The 19,117-nt window shown below is 45.5% G+C and overlaps 1 long non-coding RNA gene across 1 annotated transcript in view; it reads right to left on the reverse strand.

Moving 5' to 3' along the window:
• The window catches only part of LOC137528282 (uncharacterized), a 29,066-nt gene extending 12,425 nt beyond the window's left edge, over nucleotides 1-16,641 (reverse strand). Inside the window, exon 1 of the long non-coding RNA XR_011023337.1 lies at nucleotides 16,492-16,641. This is a non-coding gene — a long non-coding RNA (uncharacterized lncRNA). The remainder of the gene's footprint in view (nucleotides 1-16,491) is intronic.
• Nucleotides 16,642-19,117: the final 2,476 nt, after the last annotated feature.

Consider the following 19,117-nt stretch of genomic DNA (forward strand, 5'->3'; position numbering starts at 1 on the left):
GCTGGAACACCCATCCACGACCCGATTTCAGTTTCCTGGCAGAGGGAAGGAGGTTGTCGGTCAGGATTTCACGATACATGGCTCCGTCCATTTTCCCGTTAATGCGATTAAGTTGTCCTGTGCCCTTAGCAGAAAAACACCCCCAAAGTAAAAATTTTCCACCCCCATGCTTGACGGTGGGGACGGTGTTTTGGGGGTCATAGGCAGCATTTTTCTTCCTCCAAACACAGCGAGTTGAGTTAATGCCGAAGAGCTCTATTTTGGTCTCATCAGACCACAGCACCTTCTCCCAGTCACTCACAGAATCATTCAGGTGTTCATTGGCAAACTTCAGACGGGCCTGCACATGTGCCTTCTTGAGCAGGGGGGACCTTGCGAGCTCTGCAGGATTTTAATCCATTGCGGTGTAATACGTTTCCAATGGTTTTCTTGGTGACTGTGGTCCCTGCTAATTTGATGTCATTCACTAACTCCTCCCGTATAGTTCTAGGATGCTTTTTCACCTTTCTCAGAACCATTGACACCCCACGAGGTGAGATCTTGCGTGGAGCCCCAGTGCGAGGTCGATTGATGGTCATTTTGTGCTCCTTCCATTTTCGAACAATCGCACCAACAGTTGTCACCTTCTCTCCCAGCTTCTTGCTAATGGTTTTGTAGCCCATTCCAGCCTTGTGCAGGTCTACAATTTTGTCTCGGACATCCTTGAGGTGCGTACACACATGCGACTATAGTCGTTTGTAACGATCGTTCCCCGATCTTTACCAACGACGATCGTTACAAAAAACGAACCACCGACTATTAAGGCAAACGACGAACGAGCCAAATCGCTACAAAAGAAAGTTCTGTCTCGGCGGATTTTAACCAACGACGATCGTTTGCAAAAGTAGTACATCGTTGGAAACGATCGTTCGTACTAGGCTTGACATGCGCATTTCACTATTTCTCCATGGAACTTCTCATTTTTATGCGCAGGCGCAATAGTTGCTTTCTGTGATGTAACGTTCGTTCTAACGATCAGATCGTTACACACATTTTAAAACTATCTTTACTTAGGTCGTTCTTTCATCAATTAAAAGTTCGTTCGTCGTTCTTAACGAACGATCGTTGTCGCATGTGTGTACGTAGCATTGGACAGCTCTTTGGTCTTTCCCTTGTTGGAGAGTTTGGAGTCTGCTTGATTGATTGATTCTGTGGACAGGTGTCTTTTATACAGGTGACTAGTTAATACAGGTGTCCTTAATGAGGGTGACTAATTGAGTAGAAGTGTCTAACCACTCTGTGGGAGCCAGAACTCTTAATGGTTGGTAGGGGTTCAAAAACTTATTTCACTCAATGAAATGCAAATCAGTTGCTATCTTTTATTTAAGGTTATTTTTTCGATTTTCCTTTTGATGTGCTATCTGCCACTGTTAAAATAAACCTACCATTGAAATGATACTGTTCTGAGGCTTTTCATTTCTTTGTCATTGGACAAACTTACAAAATCAGTGAGGGGTCAAATAATTTCCTCCACTGTATGATGTGTACACAGGAATCTCTTATATATACTAAACAACATCTATGCTGTAAGAATAAAGCCTGATGTGTAGCTGTGTCACTAATAGAGATGGTCAATGAGATGAAAATAATTCTGCACTGATGCTGATTATGCAAATGTATGCTCTTCCTTTGCTGATGAAATCAAAATTTGATATGTTAAAATTTGGTTTGGTGACTACAAATTAAAGGGTAACTGAGACTGATGAAAAGTAAAGTTTTATACATACCTGGGGCTTCCTCCAGCCCCCTTCAGGCTAATCAGTCCCTCGCTGTCCTCCACCACCCGGATCTTCTGCTATGAGTCCTGGTAATTCAGCCAGTCAGCGCTGTCTGGCCGCATGCCGCTCCCACAGCCAGGAACATTCTGCACCTGCGCAATAGTGCTGCACAGGTGTAGTATGCTCCTGGCGGCGGAGTGTGTGCATGCGCACTACGCCCGACTGGCTCAAGTACCTTGACTCATAGCAGAAGATCCAGGTGGTGGAGGAGGACAACGAGGGACTGATTATCCTGAAGGCGGCTGGAGGAAGCCCCAGGTATGTATAAAACTTTAATTTCATCTGTCTCAGGTTTACTTTGTTACACAGTAGTACTATACTCTACATATGCACTCCCTACAGAGCTGCAGGGAATCCACTGAGAATGCTGTGCACATTGAACACAGAGGTGTTGTCTGTTTACAATCTCCTCATTCCCCTGCAGAGTACCTGCACATCATTCTTACATGTACCCACACTTACATTGCCTAGGGCCTGATAGATGTTCTTTGTGCCGGTTTGTACCTTTTACAAGTACTCTTACCAAGGACTAGTTTTAGTCTAAAGGGAATAAATATAGTAGTCTACATATACTTCTCACTTCAGTTGTCTTGTAAAATTCCTAAGCGTTGGCAGTTAAAGGGAAGGTTCAGGGACTATCTAAAAATTAAAAATCCATTTCCACTTACCTGGGGCTTCCTCCAGCCCGTGGCAGGCAGGAGGTGCCCTCGGCGCCGCTCCGCAGGCTCCCGGTGGTCTCCGGTGGCCGACCCGACCTGGCCAGGCCGGGCCTCTTCTGCGCTCCATGGTGCGTTCCACGCCGGCGCGCTGACGTCATCGGACGTCCTCTGGGTTGTACTGCGCAGGCTCAAAACTACTGAGCCTGCGCAGTACAGCCCGGAGGACGTCCGATGACAGCGCGCCGGCGTGGAACGCACCATGGAGCGCAGAAGAGGCCCGACCTGGCCGCCGGCCTGGCCAGGTCGGATCGGCCACCGGGAGCCTGCGGAGCGGCGCCGAGGGCACCTCCTGCCTGCCACGGGCTGGAGGAAGCCCCAGGTAAGTGGAAATGGATTTTTATTTTTTTTAGATAGTCCCTGAACCTTCCCTTTAAGAGACGAATTACATGTTACATACTTTTAATCAACAAAATTGTAATATGCAAATTAGAGGAGTCGGTGGAATCCTAAACTGAGGAGTCGGAGAATTTTTGGACCGACTCCACAGCCCTGTATAGCAAGCCTTATGTCTGATTGCCTATATGTAAAACACAATTACTGTATACCACAGGATTCTTTATGAAGCTGGAGATATGGAAGTGCCCAAATTTGCTGCCAGTCAAGGGAGCATCTTTTGACCACAGGGTTCGCCCTCTGGCCACACTCCTGGCCATGGATGAGCGGATCCAGACTGGGCATGCCCACAAGAATATGAGCCAATCGTACACTGCTTTCTTCTTTCATGCAATTCATTTTACTGGTCTTGAGCAGACCTTATTTATGCATGCTAAGTACAGACATCCACCAGAAACTTATTAGAAAAGCTTTTGTCCAATAGTTTAGTAGGGACCCTGTGCTGAAACAGCAGGCTGTGGGAGGCCTCCCACTACTGAGCCAAGTATCAATTCTATTTTTAAACTTCGGGTGTACTTAAAAAAACACACACAAAAAAAACAAAAACCTACACCGTGCTGCTGACTATCTATGCAGCAATATGAAACTCTTCTAGGCAATCTGTACTCCACAAAGTCCCGACTGAAAAAAGTAGTTTTGGAACTTTGTTGGCACAGGTAGTCCCCAGTTAACGAACAAGAAAGGGACTATAGGTTGATTCTTAACCTGAATTCATTTGTAAGTCAGAACACTGTTCATCTCTGTGCAGTCTTCATTCCCCTTAAGGTAGCCATACACTGGACGATTTGCCATCAGATTCGACCAACAGATAGATCTCTCTCTGATCGAATCTGATCAGAGAGGGATCGTATGGCTGCCTTTACTGCAAACAGATTGTGAACAGATTTCAGCCTGAAACCATTCACAATCTGTGGTGGTGGTGCTGCCGCCGCTTCCCCCGCCCACATACATTACCTGCTCCGCCGGCGCAACTCCAGTCCCCAGGTCTCCGCTGTCTTCTCCTCTCCGGGTCCGGCATGCTTCACTTCTTCCTTCCCGGCAGGAAGTTTAAACAGTAGAGCTCCCTCTACTGTTTAAACTTCCTGCCGGGCTAGAAGAAGTGAAGCATGCCGGACCCAGAGACCAGACCAGAGTGGAGACAGAGCAGCGGTGACCGGGGTGAGTCGCGCCGGCGGAGCAGGTAATGTATTGCCACTCTATTGCGTCGGTCGTCGGGCACTCGAACGCCGCTAGCGACGCGCTCCCTACCCGCGGGCGATCGACGGTAATTTCCGGCACGGAGCGTTCGACGGGATCGATCTATTTCGGGACGAAGTAGATCGAAATTTAGCGTGTAGCGTGAACGATGTGACAGCAGATTCGATCCCAGTGATCAAATCTGCTGTCGATCGACGGGGGAAATCGGCCTAGTGTATGGCCAGCTTTACTGTCATTGCTATTGCCCTCTGCAATTATACTATAAATGCGAAGTATTGTAGCAGCTGGGAGTTCTGCTTTACTCACCTCCCCACTGGAGTCCAATGCTGTCCGCTCATCTTCATCATCTCTCCACCTAGTGCCAGTATTTTCTGCATGTTGCGTGATTACACTTGTTATGAAAAAGTGCCAGCACTAGGGGGAGAGGTGAGCATAGCAGGGAGGTGAGTAAAGCTACGCCAGCACTCTGCATTATAGTTAGAGCTTCCGGAGCACATGTTGGGAGATGACGGGACCAGAGGGTCGTTCATACAACATAAGCAGGATATTGGTAAACATTAAAGTAAATGATGCTGCAGTAAGGAGGGTCTTCTACATTAGTTTTTTCCAAACAATGGCCACAATTCACCAACATATTCTTGCTAGTATAGGCCTGTGAAAACTTCTCATAAACCATCCATTTACATTGTAAAAGGTGGCCATACAACACTATCTGTCACAAGTAGTGATGGTCAAGTAGATGCAAATAACTGAGTTGATGCAAATTTATGCAGCTTGAATATGAACCGATCGAATTTTACCTCAGCAGGATTTGATTGGTTCATTTTCAAGCTGCATAAACTTGCATCAACTCGAAGTTATTTGAATCTACTTGACTATCACTAGTCACAAGATCAGCTATTAGATAGGTCCTTTACTGATTAACCAGCTCCCGACTGCCTAACAGCGTTCAGTGGCGGGAGCGTGGCAGGCACAGGACTGCTGGACGTCAATAGGCGTCATCCAGCAAGAGGCGAGATTAGCAGCGAACGAGTGTTTGCACGCTTGTGCATTCCCCGCAGTATGCAGAGGGGGCCACCATGAACTGCCTGCAAGCCGCAATCAGAGCTGGCAGGCTGATATAAAAAATTTTTTTAAAAAGTGACTTTGCGTTCTTGCAAGATCGCAGCAGCAATCAGAGACCACCATAAGAAAGCTCTATAAGGGCTCAACCACACTAAGCGCTTTTTTGAGTGATTGTGATTAGCGCTTCGAGCGCTTTTTAAAAAGCGCTCCCATTCACTTTCATTAAAATCGTGGTAAAAATTGCTGCGATTTTTCACGTACGCAATCGCAAGCAATTTTTTTATGCAATTTTAATGAAGGTGAATAGGAGCAATTTTTAAAAAGCCCTCAGAAAACGCTAATCAATCACAATCGCTTAGAAAAGCGCATAGTGTGGCTGAGCCCTTGTGATCAGAAAATCAATCAAAATCAGATTGGATCTGACGGAAATTATCTATCGACCCATTTACCTGACGGGAAATTGCATGGTGTATTCCCGACATTATGTAACTGACCACTATGAACCCAGCCTAAATGAAGTTTGCCATTATGCCTACATTTGGAGCCTAACAAACTAGATTGTATAAATCAGACGCAGGGTTTAAGAAGAAAAAAACAAAAACCTTCCCTTGACATAGCTAAGGGCTCTTTCACATTAGGGCAGACTTTGTGCGTTAACGCAAACGGCAGCCGTTTGCGTTAACCAAGGTAAGATGAAAGTCCATAGACTTTAATTTTACCTTTCACACTCGACGCTGCGTTTCGATGCGTTGCGGTTCCGATGCACCCGGGCGCAGTTTTTCCTCCAACGCACCCGCGAGCCGGCGTTTTCCGTCGGGTTTAATTACCAGCTACCGCCGCTGATTGCGTTGCACCGCAGATACCCGACGACACGCCGCAGGCAGACAACGCGAGCAGGAAAACGGCTCCTGCTCGCGTTGTCTGATGTGAAAGAGCCCTAAACATTTGAAGTAAACTGTGCAGCACCTTTCTGCTGTTTAGTAGCTGGAAACACACAGCCTCTGGATATGCACATTGCATACTACCCCATTGTGGCAAACCTGTAATATTACTATGCTGTTTCTTCTGTAATAATCTGTAATGTGTCATGTTTGTTTTATTGGCAGCTGCAGTAATTAAATTCTGTTGGCAGTAGTCTTGTTTATTTATTCAATGGTCTTAAGGCTGCCATACACTGGTCGATTGCCACCAGATCGACCAGCAGATAGATCCCTCTGTGATCGAATCTGATCAAAGAGGGATCTATTGGCTGCCTACACCGCAAACAGATTTTGAATCGATTTCACGATGAAACCGATTCACAATCTGTGGAGCTTCCGCTGCCCCCCCCCCCCCCCAACACACATACATTACCTTATCCAGCTAGCACAAGTCCCCCGGTCTCTGCTGTCTTCTCTGCTCTTGGCTCCAGCTTCACTTTACTTTCTGTCCGGGGAAGTTTAAACAGTAGAGGGCGCTCTACTGTTTAAACTTCCTGTCGGGACAGGAAGAAGTGAAGCCTGCCGGAGCCCAGCGGAGAAGGAACAGCGGTGATACGTGCCGGCCGGATCAGGTAATGTATTGCCGCTAGCGTCGGTTGTCGGACATTCGAACGCCGCTATCGACGCACTCCCGACTCGCCAGCGATCAAGCGAAATCTTCCGTGCGGACAGATTGACGGGATCAATTTCGGATGGAAATTGATCGTTCGGTCAGCGTTTGCGCAACGATTTCACAGCAGATTCGATCAGGCGGGAAATAGTATAAGTGTATGGGCCCTTTAAGAGAGAACAGAACTAGCTAGGTTTTGCTAGAATTTTCTGTAAAACAATAGTCTGTAATAAAGGCGGCCATACATCAAGCGACTTGGAGGTGATCAACCATCCAATTTGATGATTATATTGGTTCTGCCAAGAGCTTTGCCGATCAACAATGCGACCAATTTCGAGCCAAAATTAGTTGGATAATATTGATCGGACATGCTACAAGAGATGGGGCTTAAGTGCTGTATCGGGTGCATGGCGCTAATGGTGTGCCACGAACGCAACCCCCCAGTGCCTGTGCAAGAATACTTTACACGTCAGTGTCTGCCGCTGGCTTTGTCCCCTGCACTCCTCCACACAAACACGAGCCCCACATGGCTGCCAACATATCACACACACGCCCATGTTATGCAGCAACCATGTGGGGAGAGTGAGAAAGGATGGAGCCAGCGTTGGAGACAGGTGATGTATTAATGCACAGGCACCGGGGGTTTGCACATTTTACACTGAGGGGCACTGCATCACTAGACCGATTCCCACAAGATTTCAAGCTAAAATTGATCAGGACTCAGCCTGCGATGTATGGGCAGCTGACACATCTCTCTCTAATCAGATTCGATCAGAGAGATGTGTCTCTTGGTCAAATCTGCCCATCATTGCTATTGCTAGATGCAGGGCTGTGGAGTTGGAAAAAAAAAAAATCATCCGACTCCAACTCAGACTACTCAGTTTATGAAACTACCGACTCCAGGTACCCAAAATGGTCTGACTGCAACTGGGAATTCTTACCGGGGCTCTGGATTTGGTACAAAAACTCATCCGACTCAGTTTATGAAACCACAACTCCAGGTACCCAAAATTGCTCCGACTCCACAGCCCTGCCCAGATGTATGGTCACCTGTGCCCAAAATTGCCCTGACTTCAACTCCGACTCCACAGCCCTGCACCTTAAGACCAGGGAAACTTCTGTGAGAGAACTATAAAAAACGGAAGGTAAGCTGTGTCAGAGACAGTTGTGCTGGAATTGTTGGTGAGCAGGTTTGCTGTATATCTTCAAAGGAGTTTTGGCTTTTTACTCCGGCGGAAGATTGATTAAAATTAGTTAACTTCCAATTTTAAATCTGCTCTTGGTGTATGGACCCTCATCTTGTCACACATACACCCCCCCCCCCCCCCATTTCTTTAGATAGTAGGCTCGCAAGGGCAGGGCTCTCACCCTTTTGTGCTTTGGGACTTTTTATTCATTACTAGTCAATCAGGCCCATTTAAAATACAGGCACTAGATTGACAGCCAGCGCACCCACATTGCGCATAAAGCCGCCCATGCACGTAGCAACGGGCACAGCGCTGCGTCTGACATGGACACAGATTCCTGGCCTTTTATTAGGTAGGATGTTACAGTTGTCACTGTAATTACTAAGTTTACCAATTCTGTATTTTATACCAGTGTCTATATTTGGTGTATACAACTGTCTGTATTATGTACCCTATGTTTGTTTCTTAATTTGTACAGCGCCCCCAATATAGGTCGGCACTTTATAAATCAATAATACCTTTCAGCAACCTATGTGCCTGTACTGTATTTAATCTAGAGGATCTCAGAGTATAAAACAATGTACAGCACTTGACTAGTATTTACGTCTAAGACATAATTAACTTAAATTAGAATAATCCATTACATGCATAAAGGTCTGACATTAGACCGCTAAAGTGTATTCTCGGGTTAATGTAGGACAGCACAGGGCTAAGGTAATGACTAATTGGTTTCATATGTGCACAACAGAGAACCATTAATATTCCTGCTGGTGCAGGACCTGTTTGGACTGACCCTTAGCTTTAAAAAGTCAACAACAAAAACAGTAAAGCTTGTTAGACTCCATCAGCAACAGCTTTACTTACTTTTATCATCTCAGAGAAGAATCCGATACATTGATGATCTATTCTAAGATCATTTATATAGTAAGACAATCTAGTAAGTGAAGAAGACGTGCAAAAAACTCACCATTACTGCACATAGTGGAATAAGTAAATTTAACACTGGCTCACATAAGCTAAGGAACATCAACAAATGAAGCGCAGGAGACTTGAGCACAGAAGCCAATCACCTTGCCAACATATTTCACTGCTTTATACGAGACATTAAACTACAAATTGTGGCACTATATAGCACATCATAAAACAAGCAAGTCAAGCTATAGCTTGAGACTGCTTTATCAGAACAGGGGTTGTGACATGTTTTTCTATCGTCAAGATAAAATCCAATAAGTTTAGCAATTCTGTGGTCACTGGGCTTGCAACATAGCTTTGCATTGGTCATGGTGCATTTAATTTAAGGGCACGACTAAAGACTTCTGTACAACAAAAAGAGTGATTGTACGAAGATTCTAAATCTATGCTTTAAAATAACAGATCTTAAACACAAAACAAGAGCAAATACTCCCATCACATTTCAAGCAGTAAATAAAGTATTATGGTGCAAGTATCTTATTACTGCAAAAAAAGCTTTAGTTGTACAGTAAGCTTGGCCCCACCCCTTCTACAACAACTGTTCCTCTTCAAACCAACTATTGTCTGTAGCAGTAAAGCCTCTCGAACATATGCAAGACTGTCAAACGATACTACACATAACACCGTCCTCATATATGAACACATTTCAGTTAAGGGAGGGGGGCTTTTATTAAAGATCAGGAATTTAGGGGGAAAAAAAAAAAATGTACATCCCAGTGTCAAATCCTAACTTTTTAAAAGATAACTTGAAAATACAATGATAAACGCTGCAACTTAGCTTTACCAAACTGTATACACCAATCTGAAAAAGTGCTTGTCAGACAAAAGCAACAATGTATTACTGACAAACACATGCGAAGGAGAAAAAAAAAAAAAGCCCCTTTGTTTGACCCTCCATAGCAGGCAGCGCCCTCAAGACCAAGCCCCTTTGCCTAAAGACATGAGACCCTGAAACTACTCCCCCCCCCATGCAAAGCCTAGCATCTCCTGCTAATAAAACAGTCCACACAGTAATACACCCCCCCCCCCCCTCAATTGGAAACCCTCACAAATCCATCCTGCCCTATCTGCGGTTGACTTTTTTAACCTCGGAGCAAAACAACAGCCCGAGGACAGTTCCTCCACACAAAACACAGCCGTAATTTAAAAAAAAAAAAAAAAAAAAAAAAAAAAAAAAAAAAAAAAAGGAGGGGGCTGAACTGAACTTCCATAAGTTTCAAGGCGTTACTACAAATGAAATGTTATTTGCAGTGTTTATTTCCAACAAAAGTTTTCAACGCTGATCAACAATCAACCCGGTTATAGCAATAATATATTTTTACAGCTGCCAAGGAATTCTGGCTGCAGAAAAAAAAATTAAATTAAATAACTTGCTGGGACATCTAGCACGTCAGTAGTGTCAGAAGAGTGTGTGACAAGCATTTTGTTACAATGTGTTTGTATGTTTTGTTTATGATTAGCACTATATAGGGAGCTTTCAAACTGCCTGTAACTGGGACCATTGTATAGAATGTGCGGCATGCTGGTACCTGTAGTTTCTTGGGTGCAAGGCATACCTTCTCTTACTACTAAAAAGCAGCTTGTAACAGTAAAGTAGCCCCCCCCCCTAAAAAAAAAACAACACAAAACCAATACATTTAGTGAACACCTTAAAAAAAAAAAAAAAAAAAAAAGACAGTTCCTGGCAAATATTTGTAAGTTATGATGAAACATTAGCAACATGTAGCATTTTAGTGCTATTGAAATTTAAAGAGAACACTCATACTTAATGCTGGGAATACACGGTTTGTGTCTGCCGTGCGTTTCTGCTCTCGATTCTCATCTTCCTCTCGTTTTTCTTATCTTTTTCCATTCACTTCTATCAGAAATCGAGCAGCAAAAGAATCGAAAGGGAGATCGGACATGTCGGAAATTATCTAACCATCTAATCAGCTACAGAACAAACCGTGTATTCCCAGCATAAAGTGTACCCGAGAAAGAAATAAAAAAAAAAAAAAAAAGTGTGTGTGTGTTTCCAGCCCCAGTCAGACTCATTGGTCCGTCCGCCAATGTTTACATTGGTTGCGTGCGGCGGGTTCAGTGCGTGCATGTGTGTGTGTTTCCAGCCCCAGTCAGACTCATTGGTCCGTCCGCCAATGTTTACATTGGTTGCGTGCGGCGGGTTCCGTGCGTGCGTGTGTGTGTTTCCAGCCCCAGTCAAACTCATTGGTCCGACCGCCAATGTTTACATTGGTTGCGTGCGGCGGGTTCCGTTGGGCAACAAGCGCATTTACAGTGACCGTATGCTCTTATTGTACTGTATGCTTCATGTTTGTCACAATTGCGTTGGTATTGTAACATGCAGTGTAAAAGGACCCTAAAATGCTATTAATCAAGTGTTAAAATTGAAAGATTAACAAGTTCAAAACATTTAGATGATTATTTCCGGTCTTACTAGCTTTAAAGGCGGTACAATCAGCGCATTGTTAAGAAGCCCCTAACAGATAAATCCTTATGCCTGGTATACGCCATACAGTTTCCCGTCAGTTTTTGGGTCGAATTAATAATTTGATCGATCTGATCAGATTCCCAACCGTTATTCTGATCGATTTTCCAATCACTTTTGTATAGAATCGACCAGAAAAATTTGCATGGTGTTTACCAGTCATAAGGTTTTACAGTTGCTACAGCAACTCAGTCAACTTATAAAAGCTTCAGGAAAATAAAAGTGCCTTCAGAAAGGAACTGTCTCTCATAGCAACTATGCTTTGAGATATTGAATTTGAGGATTTGGCAGCATATGTGGACATTGACAACCACATATCAGGTCAGTAAAAAGCTAGTGGTGGCCGAAGTTAAAGTGGTCATACACACATAGATAGCCACCCAATGTGACAAACAGATCAATCTTTCACGGATCTGAATCTTAGAGAGGAATTGAAATCCTGCCATACATTGCAAACAAATAAATTATATTGAACATTTATGGAACTGCGTGCTATAAGTCAACGGCCTACCACCGCAGCCAATCAATTTTCTGAAAAAAAGGTAAAATTGCAATTGATGCAATATGTACACCATTGTCTATTATTATGTACCCCATGTTTGTTTCTTACTTTGTACAGCGCCACGGAGTATGTTGGCGCTTTATAAATCAATAATAATAATATGTTGTGCTATAGATTATTCCATATTTGATCACAGCAATCAAGTCTGCTAGGGAAATCAATGTGGCCTGCTTAAAGGGAAGGTTCACGCTGCTAAAAAAAAAAAAAAAAAAAAAAACTGCACTCACCTGGGGCTTCTTCCAGCTCCTGGCAGTCGATCGGTGCCCTCGGCGCAGTCCCTCTCCCTCCGGGCATCCAGCGGTGAAGAAGCAGACCTCGCCAGGTTGGCTTCTGTGTGCTCCACGGCCGGGGGGGGGGGGGGGGTGTCACGTGGTGTAGAGACATCATCAGGTCTCGCCTGCGCAGTAGAGACCCGATGACGTCACGTACACGTGACCCGCGCCGTGGAACCTGGCGAGGTCGGCTTCACCGCTGGACGCCCGGAGGGAAAGGAGCTGTCCCGAGGGCACTGATCGACTGCCAGGAGCTGGAAAAATGCCCCAGGTGAGTGCAGTTTGTTTTTTTCAGCAGCGCGGAGCTTCCCTTTAAGACTGCCTTTCAAACACATTTTTGCTGCAAAAACTGACTGAAATAGAGCACAAAGTAATAAAAGCCCCACTATACTACCCGATCAATTTAAAGAGACTCCGTAACAAAAATTGCATCCTGTTTTTTATCATCCTACAAGTTCCAAAAGCTATTCTAATGTGCTCTGGCTTACTGCAGCACGTTCTACTATCACCATCTCTGTAATAAATCAACTTATCTCTCTCTTGTCAGCCTGTGTCTGGAAGGCTGCCAAGTTCTTCAGTGTTTTGGTTCTGTGATGCATCTCCCCCCTCCAGGCCCCTCTCTGCACACTGCCTGTGTATTATTTAGATTAGGGCAGCTTCTCTCTTCTCTCTTACAACCTGGATAAATCCTCCTCTGAGCTGGCTGGGCTTTCATATACTGAGGAATTACATACAGGCAGAGCTGTCTGCACTCTGCAGGAAGAAACAGCCTGACACTTCAGTGGAAGATAGCTGCAGGGGGAAAGAAACACACAAATGATCTCTTGAGATTCAAAAGGAAGGGTGTATACAGCCTGCTTGTGTATGAATGTATTTTCTATGTGTGGACATACTGTACATCAACCTACTTCCTGTTTTGGTGGCCATTTTGTTTGTTTATAAACAAACGTTTTAAAACTGTTTTTAAACACTTTTAATGCGGCGAGGAGCGGCGAAATTGTGACAGAGGGTAATAGGAGATGTCCCCTAACGCACTGGTATGTTTACTTTTGTGCGATTTTAACAATACAGATTCTCTTTAAAAAACAGGGAATTATCAATTTTGGTTGGCCAGTCATTGGGCAATTTTACTACCTCCATGTAGTATGAAGGCCAACACATTGAATAGAATGGACAGACAGTGTATGTAAGCTTGCATACTATACGGATAGGGTAAAATGTACAACCAAAATAGGATGTGTACGCACGCTAGAGGTCTGCATCGGGTTGGGTACTCGCAGGTTGGGTTTGGGTACCCGTTTAGATTTTAATCGGGTTGCGGGTTAGGTGCGAGTAGCGGGTCTGAAAAATTAGACACGCACAATGCATCAGGTCAGGTACCCGCAGGTTAACCGAAATGCGATTCAGGTTTGGGTACCAGTTTTGATTTAATCGGTCTGCGGGTACCAGATTCATCAGAAATCGGGTTGCGTGCAGGTCTGAAAAATTAGACCCGCACAGGCCTCTAACCCACCCTATAGAACCGTGTCACGTGGCTACAAATTAAGTTGCAATAAAGGGCCCAAAAGATCTTCCCTTTGATGGCATAACATCACTTGTAACAAAACATTGCACATCTTCACTGTTCGTACCTAAAGTTATCCTAAATACTAAACGAAGGGTGTAAGTACGCATAGGACCTGTGGGTGGCGGCTTAGTCTTGAGAATCAAGGGTTTCTTTACTGGTGTACACACTAATGATACTTTTCCCCAGTAGGGACTAGAAGTCTATCCCTCAGGGCCCGTTTCCACTACTGCGGCGCGATTGACGGGAAAATCGCAGCAAAATAATCTGCATGCGGTTGCGGCTTCGTTGGCCTTTCTATACGGATTTTCACAACACGATTTTAACCATGTCAATGCCGACAAGCATTGACATGGGTTTTTCAAGCAGAAACGCACGCGAAAACGCAGAGAAAACCGCAAGACTAAAATGCTTTCCTATTTAGTTACATTACCAACAAACCGCATACGGGTGTGCTGCGTGCGAATTCTGATGGGTCTGCCATGCAGATTTTTCTGCACGACAAACCGCACAGAATCCCGCACAAGTGGAAACAGTCCCATCCATGTGTACTGTCTATGCAGGAAACGCATGCAGATTCACTCTAGTGGAAACGGGACCTCAGGCAACAGTTTGGGGCCCAGTGTTGTACAGATTCAGAACTTGCCTGCAGGCTAGCAATGCATCTGTCGCTATAGAGGGACGATGAGAAGATAACAGCAGGCTGGTTGATTGGGAAGAACAACATGCTCAGAAGTCACTCGGGTGTTGGGAATTGCTAGAGTTGGCACAACGGATCTTTAGGAGAAGTCGAATGGCCGATGTACACAAGCTGTATTCACTCTAAATTTCTGACCAAGGCGGATGAGTTCAATCCAGCAAGTATACATAGCCTAAATGTCAGTAGTACCTGGGAAGTATCAGAGCAGCACATTACTCTATTACTGGTAACACTGCTAGTAAGTGGTAAGCAAACCATACATGCGTCAATAACAAATTTGATTGATTTTAGCAGAGAAAAAAAAAATCTAAATTAATATCGGATGGAAAATTTCAGTCAATTGGACATGGCGCCAGTTCAAAGGACCATAGTGTTGAACTGTATTGAACAGTGGTAATTTGACCCCTCTAAAATCAGATTCACATCAGAGAGGGATTAATGCATTCACCACATTGGGTAGCAATCTATAAGTTTATGGCCACCTGTAGACTACTTTGAGTAATTCCCCACTAGTAACCATGTCACATTTCATGACAATAATTCTTACCTGGTGGACCACCATTTGCAAATTTTAAACTTACAAACATGCAGTCTCTCAGTCTCTACTGAATGAATGGATCCCTGTATATTTTAATGTTGGGTGGTGGGGGGGGGGGGGGGGGGGTCACTTCAGAAGTTCAGAACACTTCTTTCCCTCCTGTTACACTTTAATTTTCATGATTTACAACTCAATTGTTTTGTTTTACAGCCCTGTGTATATTGGAGTTTTATCCACCCCCATGATCATATTGAGTCGTGAAGTTAGTCACAAAGTCCACCAAGAAAATAAGAATTTCAAACAAACTAAAATCAAATAGGCAGCTAATGAGGGAAGTCACAGTATCTTTACTCTACCACTGGAACTTGCATTTATACTGAGTCACAATATTTTTATACTATCGACTTAAAAACTGAATAGTAATTGAACAATAAAAAAAAATGCACAGGCTGATGTTCTTGTCAGCTTCATTGATAACAGATCTTCAATAAGGTGCCCATTAACATTTCAATTTTCTTCATCAGATCCGATCTCTACGACACCAATGGAAAGTAATGGAAGGAAGTAATTGATTGTTCCCATAAACGCATCGTTTTGGGGCATTTTCTCTGTTCCAATTCGGTTGTAAAATCGAACATTCAGATCGATATAATTTTCTGATGCAATCACAGAATCATTTCACATCGATTTCTGCCACACACAGCAGTTTTCTGTACAATTAGATTGTATTGTTAATGGGCCCCTTTAGATCTAGTGTAGTCGAAAAAAAAAATTCACAACTGAAATGTTTGTAGTAAGCACTGAGAATTTAATTCTAGCTCCTGCCTTGCAACAGCCATCCAGATTCTGGGTCTCATCAGAAAGGTGGAACCTGATAGGTTCGTATCACTTGGTACACTTGACAACCCGGTTGCTAGGGGTGATGACTCCGCTCCGTGCAGCAGCTTCCGCAAACGAGCAAACCTCATCGGTTGCCATGAGCAACAGCTCCGCTCCGGCTACACGACGCACAAGTCCCGCAACGACAAACCTCACAAGTAGCAAAGTGACTTTAAAAAAAGATACAGAAAGTAGTGGCGATGGTGCGCGCCCCTCCCCCTCCCGCCGGTCGGTCGGTTCGGCGGCGGCGTCACAGTGTCGGGTGAGGAGCGGGAACCCCTCCACACACGCACATACACTACACTGCTGGAATAAGTGCACGGCGGGCTCCGGCCTCCCCTCTCCTCCTTCCCTCCCCAGCCCCGGCGGGTAACGGTCGCTCCGAGCCGGGCGGAGGCCGCCCACACACCCCGGGCACCAGCACTGATTTTTCTGAATTTTTTCCAGATTTTTCCGAGCGGAGAAGACGAGCTGTCAAGCGGGGGAAACTGGAAGCCGAGAGACGGACCGCTCCGCCGAGTTATTCCCTAGGAAAAAAAATCCCTCCTTACCTCAGTCCAATCGAAAATGGCGCCGAAACCTAAAAAACTTCTTAAATTTCATTGTAGGGTTTTCGCGGGGGATTGTGGGTAGGCAGCGCTGAGGAGGAAAAAATAGAGAAAGAAAGAGGAGAGGGGGGGAAACAGCAGAGGGCGGCGACCGGGGGCGTGGTCAGGGTGGAGGGTGTGGCTAAAACATCGGCTGAGGGAGGGGAGGGGGAGTGTGGTACCATGGAGACTCCATTGGTTGGGCGTGGTTGCATGGTTAGCCGCGGCGATGTGGGCGGGTGTTTGGGCGGTGACGTAGTTGGGAGGGGAAGAGGGGGGCAGCTGGTTTCCTGATGGGTTTGTGTTTGCACACAGCAGTTGTAATGCAAAGTGAGGCAGACGGGGCTCTGCCAGGCGTTGTTTTGCTTTTGTTGGTAGGACTGCTCAGCAATAACAAAGCGGCGTGACCCGTGAGAGGGAGTTCCGTGTAGCAGTAGACTTGAAGTCAAAGCGAGAAAAGTAGCTTGTGTTATAATAGTAATGTACAATAGATAATAATGCTGCTTTAGTATAAGGGTCCGTTCTCCATTCTGTGTTGTAGACTAGAGTACTCTGGGCAGTATAAATTGTCCCCACCCATATTCGGGCATGCTATTATGTTATGGTAGCCCCCAGCAAAGCTTCCAGCTGTCCCTCTTATGATGCTCTGTCCCTCTTTCTTCTTCATTGTCTCTCTTTCAGGACAGATGTACAGATCTGTGTAAATATATGTATTTTTTTCTACTGAAAAATGTGTTTAATTGACTAAACTTTATTTCCATCCTTTAAATTGATATTTTTCTTATTTTCATATGTTAATTTGAAGGAGTATTCACCAGGATAGGAAAGACCAGTGTGGTTTTATAAAATAACATTTTTCTAATGAAATCTTTGTTATGTGTGACTAAAGGTGGCCATACACTGGCCCGATTTGCAGCCGTTTCGACAGCAGATTCGATCACTGGGATCGAATCTGCTGCCAATCGTTCGCGCTACACGCCGAATTTCGATCCTTTTCGTCCGATCGCTCCGTGCGGAAAATTAGCGTCGATCGCCCGCGGGTAGGAAGCGCGTCGCTAGCGGCGTTCGAGTACCCGACGACCGACGCAGTAGAGCCGCATACATTACCTGCTCCGCCGGCACGTCTACGCCCGGTCACCGCTGCTCCGTGTCCGCGCTGGTCTCCGGCATGCTTCAGTTCCTCCTGCCCGGCAGGAAGTTTAAACAGTAGAGGGCGCTCTACTGTTTAAACTTCCTGCCGGGCAGGAAGAAGTAAAGCATGCCGGGGCCGGAGACCAGAGCGGAGACGGAGCAGTGGTGACCTGGGGACTGGAGTCGCGCCGGCGGAGCAGGTAATGTATGCGGGCGGGGGGAGCGGCGGCAGCACCACCACCACCACAACAGATTGTGAACGGTTTCAGGCTGAAATCGGTTCACAATCTGTTTGCAGTAAAGGTAGCCATACGATCCCTCTCTGATCAGATTCGATCAGATAGGGATCTGTCAGTTGGTCGAAACTGATGGCAAATCGACCAGTGTATGGCTACCTTTAGGGCATGGCAGGGCCCTGGCTTAAAGGACTTATGAGGCGAAATACTAGCAAAAAGTTAAATACCTGCATGAAATTTTAATGCACGGAGGACGCAATCCGTGCCGTTCTGCCGGGTCCCCGCTGCTCAATGTCCCCCCGGGCCTGCTCCCGACCCCACAGGACGGGTCGGGCTCTCATGCCTCCACTAAAATGGCCGCCTCCAGAGGCAGGAGAGCCCAACCCGGCCTGTGGGGTCAGGAGCCGGCCCGGGGGGGATGGAGTCCTCCGTGCATTCAAATTTCATGCAGGTATTTAACTTTTTTTAGTATTTCGCCTCATAAGTCCTTTAAGTGTTCCTCTTTCCTATCTCTAAAAGTCAGGAGCCGTGTCCCCCAGTGTTAGGTAGCCCCGTTTAGCCAGAGCCCCCCTCCCTTTAAATAGCTAGAGAGGCCCCCATGTAGTCAGAGAGCCTCTGTTTAGCCATGAAGCCCCCCCCCCCCCCCCATTTAAGTAGCCAAAGGCCTTCGATTCATAAAGCATTACCGCATTCAGTAATGCTTAAAACAGCTGACTTTACCAAACACTTAGGTAAATGTCAATTCATAAAGGCTGTTACTGCATAAAAAACTGAAGTTACCAAGCAGTGAGGTAAATTACCGACTTGTGCGGTAAATACCTCAACAAATATCAGTAAATGTCAAATTCGTAAAGACTAGATCATGCAGTAAAAGCCTGAAATTTTACCGGCGCGTCTGGTGCTGCGAAATGAGAGCGGCGACTGTACGATTCTGTGGGAAGCCACCGTGACTCACGCAAGCAGAGAAGGATAAGCTATGGCTGACAGGAGCAGAAGCCAATAGAAACAGTCCCTTACTCCTGATGGATTTTGTTAGGACCCGCAGGCTTCTCCTGGTGGGTCTAGCTTTTCTACCCCCAGGCAGTGAGCAGAGAGATCACGGAACAAAAGAGGCTTCCCCTGCCTGCCTTCGGCGGTTTAACCTCTTAGGTTCCTGTTTGAAGATGCAGAGGAACTAGTGGGGAAATTACCTATGCATGGCATGTGTAATGTCTCCTGGAAGT

Source organism: Hyperolius riggenbachi, chromosome 8, assembly GCF_040937935.1.
Source record: "Hyperolius riggenbachi isolate aHypRig1 chromosome 8, aHypRig1.pri, whole genome shotgun sequence".
Classification (NCBI taxonomy): Eukaryota; Metazoa; Chordata; class Amphibia; order Anura; family Hyperoliidae; genus Hyperolius; species Hyperolius riggenbachi.